Consider the following 26,471-nt stretch of genomic DNA (forward strand, 5'->3'; position numbering starts at 1 on the left):
GACAAATGATACATCACTATCTGGATGCTGGAGAATCATACAGACCCACCGTTTAGCCCTTCCCATAGGGGTTGAGACTAGCTATCATAGGCCATTGGAAGAGCTGAGATGGGTATCCAGCTTGGTGTCTCCAAGTCCACACTCTCTCCAACTTCACCAGGGCCAGTTTGGAAAGAACATGGCTCAGTAACCCTTTGAGAGTCACAAATTCAGTTACAGCACATTTCTGAAACTAACAAAATGGAATTTATGGAATGCAGACTTCTTCTTAATTTAGACTCTTCATAATAGACTACGCTGTAATTATTGCATTAATTTTTATATTCTGGTTATGTACATAGGTATCACTATTCAACTACATGGGCTTTCCTGGTGGCTCAGATGGTAAAGAATCTGCCTGCAAAGCAGGAGACATGGGTTCGACCCCTGGGTTGAGAAGATCTCCTAGAGAAGGAAATGGCTACTCACTCCAGTATTATTGCCCGGAGTATTCCATGGACAGAGGAGCCTGGAGGGCTCTGGTCCATGAGGTCTCAGAGAGTGGGACGCAATTGAGCGACTAATACTTTCACTTTCATTCAGCTACATACTTTGTGTGTGTATATGTATCCAAACACACACACACATACTAAATGCTTAATAAATATTTGTTGAATAAATAAATGGATGATTAAATGAGATTTTATTAAACCATGAAACTACTGCTGCTGTATAAACAGTGATCTACATGAGAGTATCTGGAATTACTGATTTTTTAAGAATAGGAAGTTATTTAATTACCCCATCCATAAAAGGTCTCCAGAAAAATCCCAGAATTTGTGCCCCAAATGGTATTTGTAAGTGCACTTTCCTGAGCAGAGATTCCAAAGTTTTTATCAGATTCTCCAACAGGAATCTGTGATTCTGAAAAGATACAAAATTAATAATCTAATGTATACTGTCTATTATACCTCCTCTGTTATATAAATGACCAGCCCAACTTTGCTTACACACCTCCAGTGATAGGAAACTCACCACCATATGAGGCAATCCAGGCTATTTTCATTTTTCACATTTAACTTCTGGTTGACCACAGCTCCATCCTCCAGAGTCATATAGAACACACCCAGTCTCTATGCCACTTGACAACTCTTTATGTATTTTTAGAAGTTATGTCCAACCTAGATAGCATATTCAAAAGCAGAGACATTACTTTGCCAACAAAGGTTCATCTAGTCAAGGCTATGGGTTTTCCAGTGGTCATGTATGGATGTGAGAGTTGGACTGTGAAGAACGCTGAGCACCGAAGAATTGATGCTTTTGAACTGTGGTGTTGGAGAAGACTCTTGAGAGTCCCTTGGACTGCAAGCAGATCCAACCAGTCCATTCTGAAGGAGATCAGCCCTGGGATTTCTTTGGAAGGAATGATGCTAAAGCTGAAACTCCAGTACTTTGGCCACCTCATAAGAAGAGTTGACTCATTGGAAAAGACTCTGATGCTGGGAGGGATTGGGGACAGGAGGAGAAGGGGACAACAGAGGATGAGATGGCTGGATGGCATCACTGACTCGATGGATGTGAGTCTGAGTGAACTCCGGGAGTTGGTGATGGACAGGCAGGCCTGGCGTGCTGCGATTCGTGGGGTCACAAAGAGTCGGACACGACTGAGCGACTGAACTGAACTGAACTGATCATAACCCACCCTATCTTCTCTTGTGCAGACTGCAAATCCTCAGTTCTTTCAACCAGAGTCCATGTTTCTGCCACCATCTCTGCTCTGGAGCTCTCAGTACATTCAGGACTCTGCCCAGCCCCAGGTATGGTCAACTCTCAGCTCCTGGTTCTGGGTTAACCTTGATTTAACAAGATTAACAGTTCTTCACCTAGGGGGGAAGCTGGCTTGCCCCACTGAGAGTTAACTTTTGGTTAAATAAACCTCCTCTATTTTTTATTTATATGTTGCAATTTCACCATGACCCTCCTATTCTATTCATATAGTTAAAGAATCCTACCACAAGATTTTATAACTATCCCTGTCAAATTTCCACTTTTTAAGTGTTTATTTTAGCTGAGGGTCCTCTGCATTCTCAAGTTCTGTCATTCCAAGTTTTAGCTACCATCCCCCTTACCTAGCTTCTCTCTCTTGCTCTAGTACAGATAGGTTTTCATCTAGGTTAATGTCTTACAAGAATGCTACTTTCACTACAGTCTTTTTATATTTATCCTACATATATAATGTCCAGAGTTTTTGGCTGTACTTAGCAAGAGGGATAAGGAAAAACTGTCTACTCCATCTTTCCAGAAGTGTTCATCTATTTACGGAAGACTTTTAAACCTATAGAGCTGTAAGATTAGCCTGCAAGTACCTTCGCTTGCCCACAGGGCCAATTAATTTAACATCAGGGGCTGAGGTGAGGGTGAGGTGCGGGGGCTGGCTTTCACTGTGATGGCCTCTCTGTGAGAGCAGCAGCCTTCCAGGCCCCCAGGCATACTTGGGGTAGCTCCCTGCATTCACTACCCATCCGCTGAGCAGGAGATTCAGAGTAGACCCAGCTTCCTATCCTCCACTCAGCTGGCCCCCGTGGACATGTATCAGCCCTGCTCGAGGCACAGTTCACTCTTTAGGACGTGAAGAATGGGGTGGGTCGCCACTCCAAATCCACACATTTTCAGTGTGGATGCCAGAACCTACTTCTGGCCAGCACCGTTCTTCCTCGCTCTCCTGCCATTCCCCACTGAGACTTGGCTGAGGTTCAGCTAAGTGCAGCAGTATTTTCTATTAAAACACCTGGGGCTGAGGTGACATGATTTTTTCTCAATCTTTATTCTCCTAGACTGCTCTCCTGCATCTGACAGCACTGATCAGGCTTCCTGTTAGTACTTCCTTACAGATGTACGCCTGCGTGCTAAGTCACTTCAGTCGTGTCCAACTCTTTGCCACCCTATGGGCTGTAGCCTGCCATGCTCCTCTGTCCATGGGATTCTCCAGGCAAGAATACTGGAGTGGGTTGCCATTTCCTCCTCCAGGGGATCTTCCTGAACCAGGGATCGAATCTGCATCTCTTATGCCTCCTGCATTGGCAGATGAGTTCTTTAACTAGCGCCACCTGGGAAGCCCCTCAGATGTCCGGTAATTTGCAATTTGCATGTACTTCCTCAGGTTATCTCATTTTATCTTCACAACCACAAGGTAGCCAGGACAATGGTATCAGTCCATTTTATATAGAAGAAACTGAGACATAAAGCAGATTTGCCCACATTGACATGATACTAGAGACCAAAGCCAAGACAAATCTGTCTTCTCAGTCAAGGCTCATTCTATACCATGCCATCTTGGCTTCTTTGATACTATAATAATGAGGGTAATTACCATCTGATTGCCAAGCACTCTGCAAGACCTAGGACCACACATACAGAACCTGAGGCTGAGGCAGCCTTAACGCCACTCAGCTAGTATGAGACAAGGAGCACACGTTCTCTTCTTGGCCCTTTGTTCTTTAGTCGCTCAGGTGTGTTCGCCTCTTCGCAAGCCCATGGACTGTAGCCCACCAGGCTTCTCTGTCCATGGGATTGTCCAGGTAAGGATCCTGGAGTGGGTTGCCATTTCCTTCTCCAGGGAATCTTCCTGACTAGGAATCGAACCCAGGTCTCCTGCATTGCAGATGGGATCTTTACCAGTTGAACTACCAGGGAAGCCCTCATCCTACACAATCTCAAAAAACAAAATTATTCTATGGCTTCTCTTTCAATTTTCTAAACCTGTATCTATAATCCTGTTATCATCTCCAAAATCCATTCCTTAATATACATTGCCAAGTGGAAACTTCCATTCAAATGGCTTTTCTTCATTCTGAGCCCCATATGACAAAAATGAATGTATTATCCTCATCTCTCTGACCAGTTCCCCCTCCCACTCTTTAGCACTGTCATTCTCCCAGCCATAGGCACAGAACCTTAGAGTTGATTCATTCCTCCCTTCATCCTCCTTGTCCTGTCAGTCACAAAGTCCTATGGAATATTCTGATGAAGTGCTCAACTTTCCTCCTCTTTCTTTCCAGGTACCTTCCTCTTTATTCTCATCGTTATTTATTTCAGGATCCGAAACTTTTATTCCAGGCTCCGAAACTGACGTTGTTGGTCAACCTTCTTTCAGCAAAATTGCAGGTTTTAGATCACCCCCATTGAGTTCATCATCTATGCATAACATTTAATCTTCCTAACCTAGCTTTCTACAGTCATTCCTCAGCATTCACTGGGAATTGGTTCCAGGACCCTGTGCATTTATCAATATCCATGGATGCTCAAGTCCCTTATATAATATGGTATAGTACAGTCGGCCCTTCTGAAACCAAAGGATACAAAAGGCTGAATGTATTACTTCCCCCAAATATAAACCTTCAAATGCCCCAGAATCCATATAAAAGGAGTCTAAAGTCCTGAATAGCCTTAAACATCTCTCCTCCAGAATCTGTCTCCCCGCACCCAAACAGGCAGGTTAAGATACCCTAGTCATTGCTCATCTCTATGTCACCACCCATGTCTCTCCCCTCACATAAAACTGCCTTTCTGCCACTTCTGCTTATTTCTATTCTATCCATCCTTTAGGCATAAGGCACATTCTACCTCTTTCAAGACACCAGGTACCCTGTAACTCATAAAATTATGACATTCCTACAGCGCTTATAGCTTGTAGCATCCATCCAAGGACCAGACTTGACTCTTGCTTGAGTTGTTTACCTTTGTTTTATGTGGATTAGTCACATCTCCCATCTAGATAGTAAGCTTGGAGGAATAGAGAAGACATAGCTCATGTTCCTCTGTTCCCCACAGCTCCTAGAAAAATGCTGAGCTAGTAAGTCAGAAGGAGAGGAGAGTCAATATATTAGTGTTTCTTAAAGTTTTGACATGCATTTGGCAGGCTTGTTTCCCCGAGGTGAAGTCTGTGAATCACTTTGTGTTATTTTGAAAGCAGGAATTCTACAGACCACATTTTAAGAAGCACTGATTTTTTGGGATTCATTGAACAATCCATGCCAAAAGGGAGATAGGACATTGCTGTTTACTCTTATGCATGACAACTGGATCAGCAATCATTTGAATACACATTTTCTGTTGCCCAAGACTTGTTTATAAAAAAATGAAGACTTGCTATGCATAAAGCAAAATCCTAGCTACTTTTAAGGATGTGAGATATTCAACAAATTCCCCATATTCAGGAAGCAAGAATTTGTTCTATAACTGGTTTTATAACAATCTCATGTAGTAGATGAATTAAAAATTCCACTTGGGGACTGGACATGGAAGTTAGAATGCAGAACTGTTCCAGCTAAAAACGTAAATCATTAGGCAGCTTAGCAAATACACTTTTACAATGAATAATCTGGCATAAATGTACAGTAGTGAGACAGAGGACTAAGGACAGAATCATATGATGCTTTTTATGATAAGACATTAATTAATGAATTCCCCAAACATTTTAGAATATATTAAATATTTATGGAATTAGAGTCTGTAGTAAAAAATGAAAAGTACAGTTCAGGAGAAAAGAATAAAACAGATGCTTGCAGATAGCATGTTTTGCATTTAAGGTAATAACTGTTAATTATATAAAACTGTGTTGTTTTCAAGAAGCAAGTATGTTACATTATGGAGCTTGTCTCAACAACGGAGAATTAGAGAAGAATTTTTTTATAGAATTCTTTTTTAAATTGGAGGATAATTGCTTTACAATGCTGTGTTAGTTTCTACTGTATGACAACACGAATCAGCCATGAGTATACATGCTTCCCCTCCCTCTTGAGTTTGCCTCCCACCCCTTCATCCCATTCCTCTAGGTCATCACAGAGCACCAAGCTGAGCTTCCTGTGTTACATAGCAGCTTCCCACGAGCTAAGTTACACATGGTAGTGCATATACAGCAATGCCACTCTCTCAATTTGTCACACCCTCTACTTCCCCTACTGTGTCCACAAGTCAGTTGTCTATGTGTCTCTATTCCTGCCTTACAAATAGGTTTATCAGTACCATTTTTCTAGATTCCCTAAAGAAGAGTGGCCTTCCATGGAAAGTACATTTTTTAGGAAGTCAATTTGAAGTTAGCTGTGGTTTTTGCAATAAGCACTGTTTCTGATTTCATTTGTATGCTATTCACTCTTAAGCAATATGCCTTCTTTAACAATCACAGGTAAGGTCAGGGGTATTGCTTTCTCTTATGAAGGAATAAAGATCTTGGTATAACACTTTCCATTCTAAGTCTCCTCCAGTAAACAGCAACCTCATTTGTTCTTAAATATCAGTAACTGAGAGGTAATCCATCTCTTTTTCTGAGCAATTCTAATTATCAGAACTTTCTCCTTCATTAAGTTGAAACGTGTTTCTCTGATTTACCTGCTAGAAGCTCCAGTGGCGCAATCGGTTAGCGCGCGGTACTTATATGATTTACCTGCTAGTCCCAATTCTGCCTTGTAGTATCACCTCAGTCAAGTCTTTATTTGCTTCATAAGATTTCTTCTAGTGTTTGAATTTAATACTCATATCTCCTTTCATTCTCTTATTCTGGCTAAAAATTCTTAATTTTTTCAATCATTTCTCAAACAGCAATTTTTTCCCCCAGAAGCCACACCAATTTAGTCACCTTTCTCTCACCATACTACAGTTTCTATAAACCATGGCACCCATCATTTAGTATAACACTCCACATTTGGCCTGCCTAGGGCGGAATCCAGGAGAACTACTACCTCATATAATGGGTACTCAAGACTTTCTATTAATATTACCTCAAATTACATAAGATATTTTAGTAATTTCACCATACCACTAGCTCATATTTAGTTAATTACAGTCCTCAAAGTTTCCATCCCTCACAATGAACTATTTTAGGTTGCATCTCATACACTCTGAACAAATTAAGCAGAATTTGCAGAACCCATAGTCAGAAATTTATATTTTTGATTTTACAGGCTACTCTTCTTCCCTCGTCTCTAAAATTCTGTAACTTTGAAGCCCAAGACACTATGTTCTTTCCTAAACGCAACAGCACCGGTTCACTGTACTCTACAATCTCTGCCACGGTTCTTTGCAATTTCAGTAATCACGTAGGTGATCATTCCACTCCCAGCCTGCCATTTTTCTGGAACCCAATCTTCTGATGACCTTGTCCTCTACTCCATCCCAGTCTTCCAATCTCCTCAATAACTGTACTCCCTCCTTAATCTCCATATCAAATAGCACACTGCTCATATCATCTTTTCTCTGTGCTTCATCGTCCTCTGTCCTCATTCCTCCTCCCCAGATTCTAAGATCAATCAGTAATCTCACTGCCTTGCATGCATCTGCTTACTCCACTGTCCACCTTATTTAATTCTCCCTCTACATCACTGGCTCAGGTGGTAAAGAATCTGCCTGCAATGCAGGAGACCAGGGTTCAACCCCTGGGTCAGAAAGATCCCCTGGAGAAGGGAATGGCAACCCACTCCAGTATTCTTGCCTGGAAAAGTCCATGGACGGAGGAGCCTAGCAAGCTACAGTCCATGGAGTGGCAAAGAGTCGGACACAACTGACTGAGCACGCACACACACACACACACACACACACACACACAGGACTTACCATACCTTGACTATATTTTTTGTTCTCTGTCTCCTTTCCCTCTTCTCTCCTTTCTTCACACACACACACACACACACACACACACACACAATTTATTGGAAATAGACTTTCATTTGTCCCTTTCCGTACCATATACTTGGTGCTTAGAACAATGCATGGAATATAGTAGAAGTTCAATCGATAATAGTGTAATAATGAACGAATTAACAGTGCTCCCTTGCTGAATTTGTAACAATGGTTGTTGCTGAAGAGGAACAAGGGCTGGTTGGAAGACTGAGTATGAAGAAGACTTCCTTTTCTCTGTATACCCTTTTGTACCTTTTAAATTTTATTTTTTAAAAAGCTTTTTATTTTGTATTAGAGTAGAGACAATTATCAAACTATGTTGTGGTAGTTTCAAGTGAACAGCAAAGGGATTCAGCCAACATACACATGTATCCATTCTCCCCCAAACACCTCTCCTATCCAGGCTTCCACATAACATTGAGCAGAGTTTCATGTGCTATACAATCCTTGTTGCTTATCCATTTTAAATATAGCAATATGTACATGTCCATCCCAAACTCCCTATCTATTCCTTCCACCATCCTTCCCCACCCTCTCAGCAACCATAAGTCCATTCTCTAAGCCTATGAGTCTCTGTCTTGTAAGTTCATTCATATCACTTCTTTTTAGATTTCACATGTAATGGATGTCATACACTATTTCTCCTTTTCTGTCTTACTTCACTCAGTTAAAATTTAATATCACATGCATATGCTTCCTATTCCAAAAAGGAATTTTTTAAATTAGAGTAAAAAATTATTTTAGTAAAAAGAATTCACTTTTGGGTTAACATTAAAATCAAGATTTTTAAATAGCAGTGATATCCTCTACCATATCAACAATCTTTTGAAACTTTGTGCCATTTGCAAAATTAAATGGCATGTTTTCTTTCTTTTCAATTAATTTTTACTGGAGTATAGTTGCTTTACAATGTTGTGTTGGGTTCTACTGTAAGCAAAATGAATCAGCTATACGTATACATACATCCCCTCTTTTTTGGATTTCCTTTCCATTTAGGTCATTACAGAGCACTGAATAGAGTTCTCTGAGCTATACAATAGGTTCTCATTAGTTATCTCTTTTATATACAGTATCAATAGTGTATATATGTCAATCCTAATCTCTCAATTCATCCCACTCCCCTCCTTTTCCCTCTTGGTGTCCATGTTTGTTCTCTACCTCTGTGTCTCTATTTCTGTTTTGCAGGTAAGACCATCTATACCATTTTTCTAGATTCCATATATATGCATTAATATATGACATTTGTTTTTCTCTTTCTGACTTACTTCACTCTGTAAGACAGTCTCTAGGTCCATCCAGGTCTCTACAAATGATCCAATTTTAATAATTTTGTGGCTGAATAATATTCCATTCTATATATATGCCATATCTTCTTTATCTAGTCCTCAGTTGATAGACATTTAGGTTGCTTCCATGTCCTGGCTATTGTAAATAATGCTGCAATAAACGTTGGGGTGCATGTTCTTTTGGAATTACAGTTTTCTCTGGGTATATGCCTAGTAGTGGGATTGCTAGGTCATATGGTAAGTTCTGTTTTTAATTTTTTAAGGAACCACCATACTGTTCTCCTTAGTGGCTGTATCAGTTTACATTCCTATTAACAGTGCCAAAGCGTTCTCTTTTCTCTACTCCCTCTTTAGCATTTATTGCTTGTGGATTGTTTAATGGTGGCCATTTTGATGGGGGTGAGATGATACCACATTGTAGTTTTGATTTGCATTTCTCTAATAATTAGTGATGTTGAGCATCTTATGTATTTGTTGGAGTTTTCATTTGCATTTCTCTAGTAATTAGTGATGTTGAGCATCTTATCATGTATTTGTTGGTCATCTGTATGTCTTCTTTGGAGAAATGTCTATTTAGGTCTTCTGCCCATTTTTTTGATTGGGTTTGTTTTTTTGATAAACAGTGTGCTTTCTAAAGTAAGCTGGGTACTTCTAAAGTTCCTGGGCATAGTACATGCTGTGCATATGTTGGTGATTCAGAATATGAAAAATAGAAATAATGTTTTATAGGCATTATTTTTCTAGTGAATCAATGGAAATTGCTGGCAATCAGCATGTTTACTATTTTCTAAGTGTTTATAAAAATATTTGGCATAATAATGCATTCTTAGATCTACAAGCACTCAGCAACAAATATATTGGCTTAGTAAGTTTTTAATATCTATCATTTTCTCATTTTTTAAAAATCATTCCCCACTTCAGCTTTTCTAAAATTAGTCTTATTCTCAAGAGACACTAGAATGACATTAAAACTGCTCACTGCACTCATTCTATACCATACGCAAAGTAGTCAGCTCAGAAGAGCCAAGCTTATCAGAGTAGTGGTACAGGATTTTACTTGCTGTTTACTTATCCTGGGTTTCTGGTCTTTCTGTACGTTTTCTATTGTCCAACTTAAGAATTACAACCCACTTTAACGGGTTTCCCCTGTGGCTCAGCTGGTAAAGAATATGCCCGTGATGTGGGAGACCTGGGTTCGATCCCTGGGTTGGGAAGATCCCCTGGAGAAGAGAAAGGCTACCCACTCCAGTATTCTGGCCTAGACAATTCCATGGACTGTATAGTCCATGGGGTCACAAAGAATCAGAGACAACTGAGTGACTTTCACTCACTCACATCCAGTTTAATTCTTTATTTTTAAATGATCACCACAATAACTTATAGTGAACTTCCATTATCTCACACAGATACAAGATTAAAGGATTAACTCTCTTAACAACTTTCATATATAACATACAGCACTGTTAATTATACCTTCCATGTTGTACGTTACATCCTGAGTACTTACTTATCTCATCTGGAAGTGTGTACCTTTTGAGTGACTTCATCCAGTTCTCTCTCCACCCACCAAGCCTCTGACAACCGCAAATCTGATCTCTTTTTCTATGGGTTTGTTTGTTTTCGAAGTATTACTGACCTACAACACTATGTTAGTTCCTGTTACATAACATAGTGGTTCAGTATTTGTATACATTTCAACGTGATCACTATCCATTTTAAATAACATAGCTTAAATATGAATTGAGAAACTTTTCCCTCTCCTTTGTTCATTACTCACGAGAGCATCTTCCACAAGCAGTGAGCCTCTCCAGTTCATGTTCTTCTCATTGTTCTTTTTGTCCCCCAATATTACTTAAATAAAAGTCGGTTGTCTTACATCTTTCGACTATGTTCTTTCACAGAGAGTATTCCTATGTGATATATTAGTCTCTTGAAATAGGTCTTTTATTTTCACTGCTGTCTATATTTTATAGTGCCTTTTCCAAATCTTCCTTAGTCACCACTGAAATAATTTCCTTTACCTTTAAAATAAAAGCACAACCAACTAATACAAGGATCTTTGAGTACTATTCAGCCAGCTATTTCTATAAAGACAGAATTAGCTAGATAGTTAGGTAGATCAATGGATTTTATTTTCCCCCAGCTGTGCACTTTGGGCAACCTATGCTAGTATTTATTTATTCAGTGTTGACCTCAGAGAAGTAACTCACACCTGTGTGCCAGTGTGGTTAGATTGTTATAATACCCTTCTAAACAAGCTTCCACCAGTGACTTGGGAATAAGGAAACGGAAAAAAAAAAAAAAAAAAAACCTTTTTAAACTAAATACTAATGTGAAACAGAAAGATGCACACGTTCTAGGAAACCACAACTTGTGTTCAGTACAAATCCTTACACAAAGGAGGCATTCAGGAAATGTTTACTAAATTGAGTTGAATCACAATGGTCTCTCATTTTATAGATAATAAACACTTTCCATAATCCAGGCTATGCAAGATAGACAGTATAGTAAACAAAATAATCCACTCTTTTCCAAATCCTCAAAGTCAGAAGTAGATGAACAGCCTAAAAAAAAGAGATGGGAGCAGGAAGGTTTATGCTGTATTTGTGGACAATGATAAGGATGGGGTTTCTGGAACAGTGAGTTCATGAAGAGGAAGTTATGCTGAAAGCTCTGATAAAGTTTATTTATCAATGTATTTTTAGCATATGTGTTTCTACATTTTAATTTAACCAATTTGAATTCCCAATATGAAAGACATGCACAGTAGTTACTGCCAGAAATGTCATTGATTATATTCAGAGTCTATGCCCAGAGAAATAAATTGTGTTAGAAACTCTTATTTTCTTAAAGGTTCTGTAAAATACTGTAAAAGTAAGTGCAGTGTTCCTTCCCATTTCAACAGAATTGCAGTTTTCTTAAAAGATGAAAGAAAACAGAAGATTAAAATCTATACCTTCTGAAGAGGATTGCTGGAAATGACTCCAAATAAAAAATACTTACACATCTATCAAACATATCCACAAGAAAAGAGTCAATCTAGCCTCTATGTGGATTTTAAAATATGATTGGTAATATGTGTGGTACAATTTATGATATTAAACAGAATAAATACAGCATATATAAACATTTCTGAAAGGTATTTAAATCATGATAGATTAAGAATAGCTTTTCCAATGGAGTATCATATTCAGCATTTGAAAATTATGAGTACTGTGGTCCAAGTAAACTAGGAAAATTTCTCTTTCTCTGTCCCTCTTCCTCCCTCCCTCTCTCTTTCTCTCTCCTTGTCACCCCTAACTCAGCAATCATCTAGAAATGTAAGGTAAATTATCTATAGGTCAATATCACTAAAGCACATCATCACACTGGACTGATTTCTCCAGGCCATTCTCAATTCTCTTATTCATTTTGCCTTCCATGCATGAATCAGTCAATGAGTTAATTTCTAAAGTAGCCAATGAATTAACATCTTACCATTGCATTTTGTTCAAATGTTCTATTTTAAATTCTTCCTTTAAACAAAGGGCCATTCTTCTATCCTTGTGTTATTGTATGCTCCTTTTGAATAGTTTTCAGGAATAAAATAACTGATCATGAAAAAACAAAACAGTTGCTCTTAACACCCTTTGTATAATGTTACTAGATGATGGCACTGATTCATGATTAACAACCTCACATGTTGTAGCCTACACATGGTGCATTAAATGTTCCCTTGGCAACAGACATATCATATGCCCATTATCAATTTTAGACATGAAAAACTGTAGCCTTAGAATAAAGTGTTACTTTTTGTTGAGAACATTTTCATCCCACTAAAGGGACAGAAGCAATAAGAATACCTGGAAATACAGTACTGATGGAGTTTTATCGTGCAATGCTAATGATATTTAAACATATATTCATTCCAGGACATCACAGAGAAATATTTTTAGAAATGTTTCTTCAAAAACTTTAATTACCATCAATGTATAAAAATGAATCACAGAATTTCTGTCCAGATGGCATGATTAGTGGTTTTTTCAGGGGAAAAAAGTTTTAAAACATGAATGTCTGTCTTACATTTTAGAATTCCATTTGAAAAAGAAACATAATTTGTTTACAATGTATCACACTCAACGTCTAAGTTACTTCTTAGTTTGATTTGAGTCCCAAAGAGCATCATTCTTTTAAAAAAGTAAAATTATGAGCTTAATAGGCTTCCTCTGGATTTTGTCCCTGATTAAGTTGAGGATGCACCTGCTAACTTTACTTATTGCAATAGAACTGTTAAAATAACAGATAAGGAAGCTGGCCCAGATTTTGTTTATTTTTTTTTCAAGATCTAGTAATTTATTTAGATATCATTTCTAGCATCTAGGCCTCTTATAACAGTCCATACTGAATACTGAATGCAAACTGAAAACACTAAATAACCAATAAATATATGACAAATTCCTTCAAGCAGCAATAATAAACTTTAAATTTTCTGTATAAATTGCAAACTTAATGCTTCGTCCCCCTCCCTTCATTCTTTTCCCATCCAAACTCAGCATTATGTTTAATTTTACTAATATATTTGTTGCCTAGGATAGGAAATCCCTAGTATATTTAACAAACTATTTCTAAAATAATAGTAATAATGTTAAAAATTGCAAATGCCTACTTTGTCACAATTGTTCTAAGCATTTTATATACAGCAACTATTTTAGTGGATAGTATGTTATTGAGAGGAAGCTAAGCCTCCTCTCCTTAGTTCACCTGACCCTGATCACACCAATGAGAGGTGGGCAATGTTTATAAATGATTTATTTTGATGACGGTGGATAAAGGTTCTGTACTAGAAGCCACTCTCAACACAGAATGCTGATGGTAAATCAACCAAAAAGTACCTTCCTTTTTCTATTAGTTTTTGCCATCTTCTTTTGCAATTATAAAGTTTTGTTTTCATTTAGATTAAGTTGGGATCTTAGTCGGAAATCTTCCCCTTCCCCATATAATAACTAATACTGGACAAACGGGGTTTTTTGCTTTTGAGTCTGTCTTTTTTCTTTTTTGTTTGTATATGGTCTTTTTCTCTTCCCTTCAGAATGTTTTATTCAAAACATTCCCTAAATCTCCTTTCCTCAGCTCAAATCTTTAGTATAAAGCATAATCAAGACTACCTAAAGCACTCCATGTGACCCTTAAGAGAGGCAGTGGCTTAAGAAAAGGGTTCCCCTAAATCAGCTGCAAAGAACAAGCACGCCAGTCCTGCCCCCATTCCGCTCCCCCAGGATCACCTAGCACTCGGCCTTCAAGAGCTACATCTCCAAAACTACACAACTCTCATTCCACCCGGCAAAGCTTTCTCGGAGAACTACACAACACAGCACCCTCCCCCCGCCCTCCCCGCTCCTTGGAAACACAGAGTTCCTAAGCCGGCAGTCCCACTCCAAAACTCGTTTCAGGCATCCTTTGGGCAGGATGCTTCATGATCTCAGGTCTCCGATGGGATCCAGTTCAGAAGGTGAAGTCAGGTGGAGGGAGGACAAACCCAGGGCAATTTCCTAACGCCCTCGCTGGTTCAGACTGCTGGCAAACTGTGCCTCCTAGCTACATCCACCGTCACTCAATCTCTAGCACCGCAGCCAGCGGCCGCTCTAAATTAGGGTTCCAAGTTCCAAAGCTCCCTTCGAGGTGGGAGCATCGGGGAGCTGAAAAAGAAGGATTCTGGGCGGGGGACCGCCACAACTCCCAACCTCTGGCTTCGCAGTCCCTCCGGAATTAAACACACCTAAGGCGTTTCAGTTTAGTGTGCGGTGAGCTAGAGGAAGGGAAGAGAAACGGGAGGAAGTAGGGTGTGGCGACTCTCGGAGGTTAAGGAAAGGGAGAGTTAAAGTCACATCTCTGCCCTAGATCGAGCCGGGTCTAGGGGCAGCGGGCCTGCCGGTCGCTCTGTCGTCAGCTTCCCCTGTCGCGGGCGCGAGCCCTGCAAGCAAACACGCCCCCCGCCCCCTAAATCGTCCCAACTGGCCAAGCGGGCCCTGCAGCCCCCAGTCCCAAGGAAGAAACTTGTACACAGGCGCGCCAGCAGCTAGGATGCTGCGGTTTGCCTCTGAGGACAACTTTGAAAGCCAGAAAAATAACCATAACGAAATAAAAGGATCAATAGTATTTTGTTTTCTTCTGAGCCTTTGGAAAAAAATAAAATTTATGTTCCTACCAGTTATTTAATATTTACAGGCGCCTGTGGCGAAGGGGGGGGGGGCGGGGACGGATTAAGGTTGGTACTGAAGATAGAGAACGCAAAGTAGGTTCCTAGGTGAGTTGCAGAGAAGGAGGCCGGCAAGGGGACCCTAGTCCCAGACGCCATTTGCGGGGCAGAGGCGCCCGCCCGCCTTACCTGTGGATGCAGTTTCCATGGCAACGGGCGGCGGCCGGGCGGGGCCCGAGCCCAGTTCCCGCGGCGCAGCTTCGGCGACCCCGGCGCCCAACCCCGGTCCCGGCTCCCCCGCCAGCGTCTCGGGCTTGGCTCCTTTCGGCGTCACCGCTTCGTCCTCCCCCTCCCCCCGGTCCCCGAGCCACTGGGACCCGGGGCCGGCCAGCGGCAGCAGCTTGTCTCGGGGATCCGGCGGCGCGGCCATGGCTGGCAGTTCCCGGGCGCGGCGACAGCGGCTTGGCGGGGCCGAAGTGCACTGACTGGGTGGGAGGGCGGGCGCTCGCTGCTGCTGCCCCCGCCGGGACTCGGGGCTTGGGGAAGCTGCGGTGTGAGCGCCGCCGCTGCTGCTGCAACTCCGGCCGAGCTGCTGCCTACCGCTCTCGGCGCTTCAGCTCCTCCTCCTCCTCCCCCTCCTCTTCCTCCCGGCCCCGCAGCGGCCTCTGCCCGCGCTCCTCCTCCTACTCTTGGCGCCGCCGCCGCGGCCGCCTCGCTACTCCCAAGCCTGTTATTACGCAGGTGAAAAAGGCCTGCTAGGTCCGAGTCTTCCTTTGCACACGTCAGCCCCCGGCCTGCTAATGGCAGGCCTCGATTTAGGAGATGTGCCAAATCCACTTGAATCTTCCTCTCAGGTGGGGAGGAACCAGAGAGGATGAGTAGGTAGAAGCAGCCCCTAGCTGAAACGTGACTGATTAGGCAAGCTGCCCACCCAATTCATAAAGTTAAACCCGGACTGGTGTCCTGGGACCCGAGTCAAAGGAAACTGGAGCCATCAAGGACACAGTTCCGAGGGTGACCAGTATCATCTGTGGATGGGGACTGGTCTTGGAGGGGAGGGGTGGAAGTGAGGGTTGACAGATGGGAGACGAGGGAATCAGCAACGCTGGGGTTAAATGTTGCATCCTTAAACTATTTCCAAAACAGAACCAAAAATAGTGGAGTACAGGAAAGAGCTATCAGGATAGCTTCCGAAAAAAAGCTTACCAGACTTCATTACTACCAGCACTGAGGGCGAATAAGATAGCAATGAGCAGGACAAAAACAACTTATGTTTCCTTGCAGAAACCCTGAGCCAAAGCCATACAGATTATAAGCTGTCTGTGCAGTCTGCTTTCTTAGAGAAGTTGGACATTCCAGGAAGCTTGCTGCTGCTTCCCTCGCCCCCATTTTCCTTTACAGCTCTCTGATAAGATGGAAGATACCTGACAGATAAACAGAAACTCAGAGAAAGGAAGTGACTTGGCTTATAATGTATTATTCCTATATTTAGATACATCTTTTCAAACAAGACTTGTGCTTTATTGGTTCCTAAACTGTCTATGAAATGATGTGGTTGGAAAAAATAATAACGCACAGGGTGGAGGAATAAGCCCATGCACTGCTCCTTCTCTAGAAAAGGTGGGGAATGGGGCAAGCTTCCATGAGGCTTGTGGAACTGCTAAGCCACCATAGACATGCTGATTTCATATATATCAATTTTCATGTATTCCAAGGCCAACTTCAGCACCATGCAGATACTCCTCAAAGATGCTGAAAGTTAAAAGCCTGAATTCTGCCCAACCTTTGTTCTATTCAGTGACTAATTAAGAGAAAATGTGTTCACTCAATAGAGAATATACATGGCCTTCTAGGGCCAGATACCCCTGGGTATGTGATGATCACCAATATTCTACATTATTGTTATCTTCAAAACTTATGATAAACGTGTCCATTCGCTCGATTGTGGTGATAACTTCACAGATGTGTACATATGTCAAAATTCATAAGTTCACTTACTATAAATATGTGTGATTCAGTGTTTGTCAATTTTACCTCAATAAAGCTATTTTTTAAAGTTACCCCCTTCAACAATAACAAACAAAAAAAAAATTGGTTATCCTGAACCATCAGGGTTTTCCAAATCTTTTTGTGCGGAAAAAATGAGCCTGTTTAAGAAATCTTTAAGGTGAAAAGTTATTACACTGCTGTCTTTCCATGAAGATTAATCCTTTCACATAATCAGGAGGCATTTGTGAGTTTTTTTTTCCCAAATCTATTGTTTAGAACATCAGAAATACCAGATGGAAATTTCTCACAATTTCATTATTGACAACATGCCAAAAATATAGAAAACTAATGATTTAATATCAAGTGGTTATCAATAAGTACTGAATATTTGAGAATTTTATGGTAAGTGAATTACATACAGAGTTATATGGAGAATGTTATTTTGTTTCTCTGACAAACATCAATGAGTCATCACTTAAAAAAAACTGAAGAAACTTTGCAAGCCTCACAACTTCCTTATAACTAAATTGATAAGGAGTTTGGGGATATGATTCCAAATCTTTTTCATATTTCATCAGATACTGATCAATACTCTAATTGAGAATGTGTGGAAGAAATAGCCAGTTAAAGTATATTCGGATTCTAATTGTTACAGAAAATTGAAATTTTCCATTTTGATTGAAAAATTTCATTTCCAGTTACCATTTAATTGAAATTCTGCTTTGATAAATTATTCTACTTTGCTCTGCTGAAAAGAGGTGTTCACAATGTTTAGTTTTAGCAATTTTCACAACTATCTTTATTCATTACATTCTACTTCTGGATGTGGACAAATAGTTATCTATTTGGGTGAGGAAATTTGCAAGTTTACACTATGATTTGAAATTACCAATGTCTATCAGTTTCATTTATCTTACATTTGCACCCCTGTGAACTAACAAAGCTTGACTCATTTGAAGATGTATGGCCGTAACACATAGGCAACAATGGGATTCCAGGGCTTGCAGAGTTGCTCTAAGTTATGAGTTTTTCCAAAATGCTTTTGAGACGAAAATGGAGTTGGCACTTTTAAAGGATTCAGAGCAAGGAAAGTTGAGACAAAAGAACTGTCAGGTTTTGTCTTAAGCTATTGTTTTTTGGAAGAGAAGTTTTGTTCACTGTTTCAAAAGAAGGAATCTGGTGAAGAGCGTTTAACACTAGCTTCTTAACTTAGACTAAAGCTTATACCATGGGGAAAGGAGTGTGGGGATATGCAGAAAGAGCATCACAAGTAACTTTAACCAAATGAAGTCCTTTCCAGCTTCGAAATGAAATTTAATTGTTCTGTACCTAAGTTTCCTCAACTATAATCTGGATATTTTAATAGCACCTTCTACAAAGGGTTTCAGTTCAGTTCAGTCACTCAGTCGTGTCCGACTCTTTGCGACCCCATGAATCGCAGCACGCCAGGCCTCCCTGTCCATCACCAACTCCCGGAGTTCATTCAGACTCACGTCCATCGAGTCAGTGATGTCATCCAGCCATCTCATCCTGTCGTCCCCTTCTCCTCCTGCCCTCAATCCCTCCCAACATCAGAGTCTTTTCCAATGAGTCAACTCTTCGCATGACGTGGCCAAAGTACTGGAGTTTCAGCTTTAGCATCATTCCTTCCAAAGAAATCCCAGGGCTGATCTCCTTCAGAATCGACTGGTTGGATCTCCTTGCAGTCCAAGGGACTCTCAAGAGTCTTCTCCAACACCAGAGTTCAAAAGCATCAATTCTTCGGCGCTCAGCCTTCTTCACAGTCCAACACTCACATCCATACATGACCACAGGAAAAACCATAGCCTTGACTAGATGGACCTTTGTTGGCAAAGTAATGTCTCTGCTTTTGAATATGCTATCTAGGTTGGTCATAACTTTCCTTCCAAGGAGTAAGCGTCTTTTAATTTCATGGCTGCAGTCACCATCTGCAGTTGGGGGAGCAGTAAATGAGTAGACATAGGTAATGCATGTTATTAAGATATAATTGCACATGCCAAATTATTTTTAGAAAATGGCTTATAAAGGTTAGAGCTCTGCCTGAGTATTTATATTTGTAAAGACCAGAGAGTCAACAGTAACCACTTCAGGCATTCAAAGCAAATTAGATAAAGAATGATATTGAATGACTATTGATCTCTTTCTACTAGTAGTTTCTATATTCTGAAAGGCAAACCTTACATGAAGATAAATATACTTCAAAAGTTCTTCTAAGTAGTTGTGTAAAACACACACATGTAGGCATATACACATATTTCAATTTGCCTTTTTACATCAGGAATGGCAAGTAGAACTCATTGATAGATTGGTAATGAATGCTTGCGGCACCGTGTTGAGAAAGAGTCTTAGATCACATTCACAGTCAGTAAAATAGAGTGTCTAGAAAAGTCAGCAATAGTTACACTCAGGCAAGTGAAGGCAGCATATGCCAAGTATTTGCCTTCTCTGATTAATTAATTTTAAAGCTGTTAGCACCCAAGCCAAGGCTCTACTTTTGAATCTTTTTAGGAGAGAAGAATGCAACTGTGGAAACACCCCCATCGACTTAGTAAGATAAGTATTTGGTTCAAGATGAGACTCACACTAGAGCCTCAGATTTCTCTGAAATCATGATGTCTGGGGTTGGTTCAAGGCTTAATTTGTCTGTGGAGCATTCCATTCATTTGCAACATGGTTTTCACTCTTTCTCAATGTCTAAAAGCTCTTGACTTTGATAAGGAAGAGTTCTCCAATTCCTACTGCGATGAAAGAATGTTTATATTGAAACTGATTTATAGAGGCTACAGGCTGGTGCCCGAGACAGCTGTGTTTTCGCCAGAAGACCACTCCAGCGTTCACAACTGTCACACAGCACATTGGGAACACGCCAGGCTCCTTCTGTCCATGGGGGTGGCTGCTGTTACTTAGCTTCTAATGTTCTCCCATAGGGGTGGGAGAAAGAGAGTTGATTACTTTTCACTGAACCCAGTTTCCTTTTTCTTATTCAATTTGCACGTATGAGTAAAAGTACAAAGACTTTAATTTCTTTGGGCAAAAACATAAATTGGGAGATATGTAACTAGAAATCTCCATACTTTGGACTCACAAAGCATCTTTTAAACATTCTGAGCTTGAGAAGCAAATATATACATGATAAAGGTAAATTCTGTTTGAATAGTTTCTTTGAAGTTTACAAACAGAGCTCATTTAATACACACACATACATGCTTTTAATTTACAAAATTTGATAAGATATATGATATCTCCTAACTGATTTTTTAAATTTAATGACCAGTGAATTTAAAGTTTTTTCATGTGCTTCTTGATAATTTGTATTTTTTAAAATAACAGATTTTTGTAGATATAATTTGCATACAGTACACTTTAAAGTATATATTTCAATGATTTTAAGTATCTTTATATGGTTATGCAATCATCACCACAATCAACTTTAAAACAGTTTCATCACTCTAAAAAAAAACATCCCTTCTACCCATTAGCAGTCACTCTCTACCCCCATCACCTGGTGTTCAGTCCTTGGCAATCACTCATCTACTTTCTGTCTCCGTAAGTTCGCCCATTCAGGACACTTCATATAAATGGAATAATACCCTTCTGTGACTGCTTCTTTCCCTTAGCATAAGATTTTCAAAGTCCATCCATGTTATAACATATATCAGTACCCCATTCCTTTTTAAAAAATATTTTATTTATTTATTTTGACTGTAACGAGTCTTAGTTACTGCATGGGAACTCTTAGTGGGATGTGGGATCTAGTTCCCTGACCAGGGATCAAACCCAGGCCCCCTGCATTGAGAGCATGGTGTCTCAGCCACTACACCACCAGGGAAGTCCCCACTCCATTCCTTTTTATTGATGAATAATGCTCCACTGTATGGATATAACACAATTTGTTCATCCATCCATCTGTTGGTAGACATTTAGGTTGTTTCTACTTTTTGATTATTATAAATAATTCTTCTATAAATATTTGTGTACAAGTTTTTGTGGGTATGCTTTCTTTTATCTTGGGTATATACCTAGCATTAGAATTGCTGGGTCTTATGGGAACTCTGTGTTTAATTACTTGAGGAACTGTCATAATGTTTTCCAAATGAACTGCCCCATTTAAAAATCTCATCATCAGTGTTTGAGTGCTTCAATTTCTCCACATCCTTGCCAGCAATTGTTATCTTTTTTATTACAGCCATCCTAGTGGGTGTGAAGTAAGTAGTAGCACATTGTGGCTTTAGTTTGCATTTCCCTGATAGCTAATGGTATTCAGCATCTTCTTATGTGATTATCAGCCACTTGTATATGTTCTTTGGAGAAATGTCTATTCAGATCCTGTGCCCATTTAAAAATTGGGTTATTTTTCTTTTAATATTGAGTGGTAAACCTTATTTAAATATCTGGATAAAAGTCCTTTATTAGATATATGATTTGCAAATATTTTTCTTTCATTCTATGGATTGTCTTTTTTACTTTCTTGATGGTATCCTTTGCAGGACAAAACTGTTTATGAAGTTCAATTCATCTACTTTATCTTTTGTCACTTGTGATTTTGATGTCATATCTAAGAAACGATTGCCTAAACCAAGGTCAAAAACTTTACAGCTATGTTTTTTTTCTAAGTGTTTTATAGTTCCAGGTCTTATAATCTGGTCTTTGGTCCACTTTGAGTTAATTTTTACATATCTTGTGGATAATTTGACTTTCTTATTTTGTAAATTGCCTTTTGTGCCCCATGTTTTCTTTTCCAATCAGGTATTTTTTCCTAGCTATTTTAAAATGCTCTTTGCATTGTATTTGGTAGATACATTCATGTTGTAGATATTTTTCATACTTTATTGTTCAGAGATGATGAGAATACCAAGGTTCTGAAATATCTTCAGATACATTCATGTTGTAGGTATTTTTCATACTTTATTGTTCAGAGATGATGAGAATACCAAGATTCTGAAATATCTTCAGAGGCTCCTTCAAAATCACATGGCTAATGCAGTTGTAATTAAAGTCTAAGTCTTTTTATTCTATAACTCATGCTCTCCAGCTTAAAAGTCCTGACAACGTATAATCAATTTTTCAGTTTGTGGGGCTTCCCTGGTGGCTCATTGGTAAAGAATTTGACTGCCAATACAGGATATGCGAGTTCCATCCCTGGGTTGGTAAGATCCTCTGGAGAAGGAAATGGCAACCCACTTCACTATTATTGCCTGGGAAATCCCATGGACAGAGGAGCCTGGTGGGCTGCATTCCATGAGGTTGCAAAAGAATCGGACACAACTTAGCAACTAAACAACAACAATAATGCAGTATGTTATTAACAATAGCCTAGATCAATAAAGCTCAAGGTGAACTAGAGAGATAGTCAAGATTAGTGGTAAGAAACTACATACAAAGTATTCAGAATTTAAAGCAAAATCACCAGCATCAGGCCCAAGGGTTGGAATGTCCTGTGCCAAAGTCAGAACCTTGGACAGCTCAGTATGAGCATTAGCCAAAAACTCATTTTCTTCTAACTTTGGACTGTAAACACTGCAACCTCAGATTAGTGGGTGACTCATACTTTATTGGATTAGTTCCAATTTAAGAGGCTCTCGCTTTACTCATGTGGCCCCAACCTCTCTTGGGAAAGAGGGTCATACCATCTTTCATCACCCATCTTCCAAGGGTCTGTAGTCTTGTTAGATGACATGCCTTCATCTTTGGGCCTGAAAGATATGTTAGGAAATCCCAGTCCTGGGGATTCTTTGGAGTTATCCTGGTCTGAGGAGAAAATGTTTTATTTCTTTTCTTTCTTGAAGCTCTTTATCCATAAAAAAGTTTATTCATCAAATTTAGGAACTAGTCAAGAAATTCACTCTAAGTGGGAGCCTGAAATAGTACTTGCCAAGAAGCTTATGTTTACATGAAAGTGCCAAGGGGATTAAGGGGAATATTGAGGCAAAAGGGTTAGAGCCAGGCTAGACTTATAATTCCACATACACTATAATATAATAATAGCTTGACCACTATTGTCGCAGAGCAAAAAGGACCATGCCAACTCTGTGGCTTGTATGCTTTATGAACTGTCCTATTGTCGATCATCTATCTCACTGAGCCCTCTTTTGTTACAGGTATAAGAGACTGATAAATCAAGATAAGCCCATCATAACTGGGAAAATAACCTACGTGAAGTTCCTGATGATAGTAGAAGGTTCCAGACAGATGTCCCTAGTGTGGAGATGGTTTATGATATCTATACACAGTCAGTAAAAAGAAACACTTACTTGAATAAATAAGCAAAAGGGAGAACACTGGGCTCTGTGCCTTTGAAATAGGCTAACATCCTAGAATATCAGTCAAGGGGTTTAGCTCTGTTTTAAAAGCAATAGGCCAACTGTCTTATATAGAGAATCAATTACTCTGCAGAAACATCTAGATGATACTCTGGAATAATGCAATTCTTCAACAGAATCAAGGTTTCCTGTACAACTTTACTTTGAAGACTAGAAATATCTTGCAGACAAATGTTGCTCCTACTCTAGTTTGTCATTGGTGTTGGAAATTCAACATTCTTATTTTATAAATTTGGAAGGTCAGGACTGCTATAAATGGTAGCATCCCCCCAAAAGGTAACTCAGTATTCACAGTATTACTATCTTACAGTGAATTATCAGACAGCTTTACTAAGTTAAGCTAAGATTTTGATAAGAGGAAGAGAAGAGCCAACACTTCATGCTTCCCAGGGAGAACAATCCGCAGGATTGCAACTGCAGGCCCTTTGGAGTCAAAGGAAGATTCTTAACTTTATCAGGGCTGAATATATTTCAGCAAATTATGGACATGCTCAACAAGCCTTGCAGACTGTGACAGTGTAGCAGAAACTATCTCTGCGATTTTGAAAATGTTTATAATGGTCCATCAACTTACCACTAAACCATTTGGAACACACAGCTCTGTAGATTGTCATAGAAGGGGAAAAGGGAAGAAAGAGTGTAGAATTCTCACCTGTTCCAAAATGCCTCATAATGAAAGTTCCACATATAACTTCTTATAGAATATTGGTCAGAACAGGTTATATGCCCCAAGTCTAAAGGATACTGGGAAATATAAAGAGGGGATATTTGGTGAGTCTTAATAAACTGTTAAAATATTCACATCAGAGACTTTGAGAACATAAAGATGAATCAATTTTCCAAGATGTTTACAATCAAATCATGGAGATAATAAAATGTGTCCAAGAAAAATCAAAATCCAAGGTAGAAGATTATAAGCATGAGGGAAAAGGCTCAGATAAAGTGATTGGCAAATTACTGCCAAGTGCAGATATCAAGGGCTTCCCTCATAGCTCAAAAGCTTCATGGGAAGCAAGGTATTTGAGCAAGGCTTTGGAAATTGTAGGATTTGTACATGGGGGACTAATAAATAGAGATCATTCTGATCTAAGAAATAGCCAGGGAATGGAAGAGTACAATGATAGAGCACTTACAGAGATGAGTGACTAGGTACATTTTTCTAGAGCTAAATGTAGGTAAAATCAAAGTGAAAGTGAAGTCCCTCAGTTGTGTCTGACTCTTAGTGACTCCATGGACTACAGCCCACCAGGCCCTCTGTCCATGGGATTTTCCAGGCAAGAGTACTGGAGTGGGGTGCCATTGCCTTCTCCAAAATGTAGGTAAAGTGGGAATTAAAAATAGAAAAATTGGTTGGACTCGGGTTGTGAAGGACCTAGATGCCAGGTTAGTCTTTGGATTTTTTTTAAAAAAAGAGTTTTAATGAGACATAAATAGATGTCATTCAGGAAAGGACAGCAGCAATTAAAATGGATTTGAGAGGAAGAAAACTAATGGTAAAGAGGCCAACTAGCAGGCTATTAAAGTTTTGATGCAGGGCACCGAGAAAGAAGAAATAATAATATAAATGGGGGGGACAAATACTAGGAATATTTCAGTCAACTGAACTTGGTACCTGACTGAATACAGGAAGAGTAAAAATTGGTCCAAAGAATTTGGGGACAGATAATTCGTAAATTTACAATAAACTGTGGAAAATTCTGAAAGAGATGGGAATACCAGACCACCTGACCTGCCTCTTGAGAAATTTGTATGCAGGTCAGGAAGCAACAGTTCGAACTGGACATGGAACAACAGACTGGTTCCAAATAGGAAAAGGAGTACGTCAAGGCTGTATATTGTCACCCTGCTTATTTAACTTCTATGCAGAGTACATTATGAGAAACGCTGGGCTGGAAGAAGCAGAAGCTGGAATCAAGATTGCCGGGAGAAATATCAATAACCTCAGATATGCAGATGACACCACCCTTATGGCAGAAAGTGAAGAGGAACTAAAAAGCCTCTTGATGAAAGTGAAAGAGGAGAGTGGAAAAGTTGGCTTAAAGCTCAACATTCAGAAAACGAAGATCATGGCATCTGGTCCCATCACTTCATGGGAAATAGATGCAGAAACAGTGGAAACAGTGTCAGACTTTAATTTTTGGGACTCCAAAATCACTTGAGATGGTGACTGCAGCCAGGAAATTAAAAGACGCTTACTCCTTGGAAGAAAAGTTATGACCAACCTAGATAGCATATTCAAAAGCAGAGACATTACTTTACCAACAAAGGTCCGTCTAGTCAAGGCTATGGTTTTTCCAGTGGTCATGTATGGATGTGAGAGTTGGACTGTGAAGAACGCTGAGTGCCGAAGAATTGATGCTTTTGAACTGTGGTGTTGGAGAAGACTCTTGAGAGTCCCTTGGACTGCAAGGAGATCCAACCAGTCGATTCTGAAGGAGATCAGCCCTGGGATTTCTTTGGAAGGAATGATGCTAAAGCTGAAACTCCAATACTTTGGCCACCTCATGCGAAGAGTTAACTCATTGAAAAAGACTCTGATGCTAGGAGGTATTGGGGGCAGGAGGAGAAGGGGACGACAGAGGATGAGATGGCTGGATGGCATCACTGACTCGATGGACGTGAGTCTGAGTGAATTCCGGGAGTTGGTGATGGACAGGGAGGCCTGGCGTACTGCGATTCATGGGGTCGCAAAGAGTTGGACACAACTGAGAGACTGAATTGAACTGAACTGAACTGAATTCATAAATGTCATTAATGGAAATTTTAAAACACAGGAAGAAAAGCTGGTTGTAGAAGAACAGTTAATGTTTGGCCAAGCAGAACCTAAAGTATAGATGAGACACTTAGGTGAAGGTATCTAGCTGACTACTAGAATATGAAAAGGAGGTTAGAAAAGAAAAGGAGGCCAAAATCAAAGTTGATGATTGAGAGTTAGGAGTCATCTAGGTAGGGGGAATAATCCAAGTTATAAGATTGGATGAATCTGCCACGAGACGGGGGAGACAGTATATAGAGATATGAGAAGCT

This window comes from Bubalus kerabau, chromosome 10, assembly GCF_029407905.1.
Source record: "Bubalus kerabau isolate K-KA32 ecotype Philippines breed swamp buffalo chromosome 10, PCC_UOA_SB_1v2, whole genome shotgun sequence".
Taxonomy (NCBI): domain Eukaryota; kingdom Metazoa; phylum Chordata; class Mammalia; order Artiodactyla; family Bovidae; genus Bubalus; species Bubalus kerabau.